Source organism: Schistocerca cancellata, chromosome 9 (assembly GCF_023864275.1).
Source record: "Schistocerca cancellata isolate TAMUIC-IGC-003103 chromosome 9, iqSchCanc2.1, whole genome shotgun sequence".
NCBI classification, from domain to species: Eukaryota; Metazoa; Arthropoda; class Insecta; order Orthoptera; family Acrididae; genus Schistocerca; species Schistocerca cancellata.
Genome location: NC_064634.1, coordinates 188,844,896 through 188,848,690, shown reverse-complemented (window position 1 = coordinate 188,848,690; position 3,795 = coordinate 188,844,896).

Sequence of the window (3,795 nt, the reverse complement as noted above, 5' to 3'; positions counted from 1 at the left end):
TCATCAGATACGATCAGGGTAGTGATGTGAAAGATATGTATCAAACTAATGAGGATACACAGGCAAACTTGACAGAGGGCAAGGTATGAGCTACTATTAAAGCCAAAATTTTGACCTTGATGTACCTATTGTGCTAGTCACAAGTGCTATAACTAATTTGATGTCACAGTGATTCTTCAAGAACTGAAGAAACATGGGCGCATACCCACACTGCCAGTGCAAAATTGCAAGGTACAAACTATGACTGGTCAGAAATCAAAAGGAGTGGAAATACAAGCTTTAATTAGGACAATTTTCTGTATGATGCAATTTTTTGATAGTAGAGAAATTAATAATTGACTGTTTAATCAGTATGGATACATTTAGGGCATACCAAACTGATATAGGCAAGCACCAATGTCATTTCACAACAAATAATCGATTATTTTGAATAGACCTAATCAGGGGACGTACTGATAAACATAAAAAAAGACCTATGGCATTTATTGGCTGCGATATTCCCTTCAGGGTTTTGCCAACATATTGCTAGTCTCTTTAGTTGCCGCCACTATGGCGACTTGTGTGTCAATGATAATGAAGAACACACAACACCCAGACCCCGCCAGGAATCCAACCTGGCCCACCTTGCGTGGTGAAACGTCCCCTTAGAAAAATTAATGAATGACTGTGCTGGAAAACCTCTTACGTTATTTGATTTTCAAACAGCTGATCAAAACTGAACGTACTCAGACATTACTCTCTTCACTTATTCTGATCAACACTAAACTGACACACAATATTTTTAGCGCAACACAATCTTTCAACAATCCCTACAAAAGAATGCCCCTGACTAACAATAACCTATACCTTTCATGAATTGCTTACCTCACAAAAATCTTCATTACTCAAACTACTGCAATACAGCGAACCCCACTACTGCCAGCTAAATAAAAGATTCTACCTACTGAAGGCACTAACTACTGATAGGCATAGTCAGCAAATGAAAGATTTTGATAGAGAACAAACAATGTATTTACCTTAATAGTGTTCAAAAGTCATTATATATATGTATATATGAATATAATAGAGGGAAACATTCCACGTGGGAAAAATATATTTAAAAAGAAAGATGATGAGACTTACCCAACAAAAGCGCTGGCAGGTCGATAGACACACAAATAAACACAAACATACACACAAAACTCTAGCTTTCGCAACCAACGGTTGCCTCGTCAGGAAAGAGGGAAGGAGAAGGAAAGACAAAAGGATTGGGTTTTAAGGGAGAGGGTAAGGAGTCATACCAATCCCGGGAGCGGAAAGACTTACCTTAGGGGGAAAAAAGGACAGGTTTACACTCGCACACACACACATATCCATCCACACATACACAGACACAAGGCCTTTACAAATGTCTGCTTGCGTCTGTGTATGTGTGGATGGATATGTGTGTGTGTGCGAGTGTAAACCTGTCCTTTTTTCCCCCTAAGGTAAGTCTTTCCGCTCCCGGGATTGGTATGACTCCTTACCCTCTCCCTTAAAACCCAATCCTTTTGTCTTTCCTTCTCCTTCCCTCTTTCCTGACGAGGCAACCGTTGGTTGCGAAAGCTAGAGTTTTGTGTGTATGTTTGTGTTTATTTGTGTGTCTATCGACCTGCCAGCTATATATCAGTTCATGACATCCAGTCTTACAAATTTACTGTCTCTGATGGACACAAATCCAGATCATCTGCTCTCAAAACTCCGCCATCTCTCTCCCCACATCCACCACTGCTGGCGGCTCACCTCCAACTGCGCAACGCTACGCACTGTTCACATCCAACTGCCCAACACTACAATAGTGACTATTTCAACAATGCCAACCAACCACATACTTCACACAGCACAGTCAGTGATTTTCATATAGAGCACTACGTGGCGTTAACACCATAAAAACCTAAACAGCCTACTTACATAGCCCCCATGCTCCCCACACAAAATTTTTACAAATTGTTTTGGGCAGTGGCCAATACAGATTTGAAGAAATTTTTCATAATTACAATAACAAAGAAATCAAATGCATACACTTATTGATATACTGTTGGTCAAAAGCAAAGATTTTCTCACAGTCCATAAAGACAGTCCTGATCGTTCATCACAGTAAAATTGCAGTGTTTTTCTCAAAGTCTGAGCAGAAAAGAAAATGCACACGGAAGTAGTGGATTTCCATGCAGTCTTGAAGAAGTAGTGTTGTCCTTCTAACAGAAAGACAGTGCTCACTCTTGATATGCAGACAGGTAATGGGCCACAACAGCGCAAACCCACAGCAGAGTCAGTCGAAGTTTTGAAGAATATTGGTAGGTAGGTCATCATAGAGCAGACCCACTGTAGCCCTGGTAGAGATTATGGTATTGGTGGGCCACCAGAGGTGCAGACCCACTGCAGTCCTTGTAGAAATAACGGTATTGGTGGGCCACCAAAGATGCAGACCCACTGTAGTCCTTGTAGAGACGGCCAGCAGCCATCTGTCGCAACTGTGCAGGTGCACAATCACCATCGAAGAGTCTTGCGGACAATATTGCAAGTCCATAAGGGGGCTATGTAAGTAGGCTGTTTAGGTTTTTATGTTGGTAACGCCACATAGCGCTCTATACGAAAATCAGTGACTGTGCTGTGTGAAGTCTGTGGCTGTTCCGTATTTCTATGTCCCTCTTCCCATATTGGAGCGAGAGGGTCCTCTGAAATATGTAATTCTTGTATTATCTGTGTCAACTGATCTTGTACTTCCTGGATTTCTCTTTTGTACTATGTATTGATTTGACTTTGATTTTGTTTGAATTTTCTAATTTGTTCATACTCTTCTGTGTCAGTGAAGGCTACAGGTCTTGTGTCATTCAGATCATCATCTACCTTTGTAGATAAGTTAGTGAACTGATCCGAAAGTTTGGCTACTTTCTCTGATAGTGGGCTGATTTTCTCAGTGTGTTTTTCTGAACCAAGTTTCAGAGTGTCCATTTGTGTTGAAATTGTATCTACTGCGTCCTTTAAGTTTTCCTGAGTTTTTGCAAGTTGCTTAACCAAATCGGTAGATGCAACTAAGTCAATTTTAGCTTGCAAGGAGTCGTGATTTTCATGAACAATAGTTTGCAGTTCTTTTATGGCTGCTTCGTGATTCTGTAATGCATTTTCATGACATGAAAAAATAGGTCGAAAATGCTCACAAATTTGTGTTTTTACGTCATTACATACATTTTGACATATCGATTCGATTTTAAGTAACTTGGCAGTTAAACCTTCATGTGTTTGTTCAAGCGTTTGTTCCATTGAGTCTAACTTTTGAAGCTGTTGCTGTGTTTGTCTCTGATTTTGTTCCATTGTGTCTAACTTTTGAAGCTTTTGTCCCATTTGTTGCATTAACTTGTAATGGTACTTTGACTTCCGCAAAGTTATAATTTACGATCGCGCACGCAGAAGAGCGCTGCGCCAGCGACCGATTTTATAAATAATTTTGTTCTTTTTTTTTTTTTACTTTTGCGTAGTTGTTTGTTTTTAAGAACTAATGGAGGACTCTCTCTCTCTTGTCTTGAGACGAAAGACGTGTATTTTCCCGCTGTGTTGAATGTGCTTTTGGTGAAAATTAAAATTACATGTCAAAGTGATGTTGTTTCAATAATTAATGAGAAGAAGAGATAAATAAAATAAAAAAGGTAACACCACAATTGGCGTCCTAGTGACAGGACGTGCAATCTTCGGATTTGATACAAGTGCAATCTTCGGATTTGATACAAGTGCAATTTTCGGATTTGATACAAGTGCAGTTACTATAAATTTTGGACATTT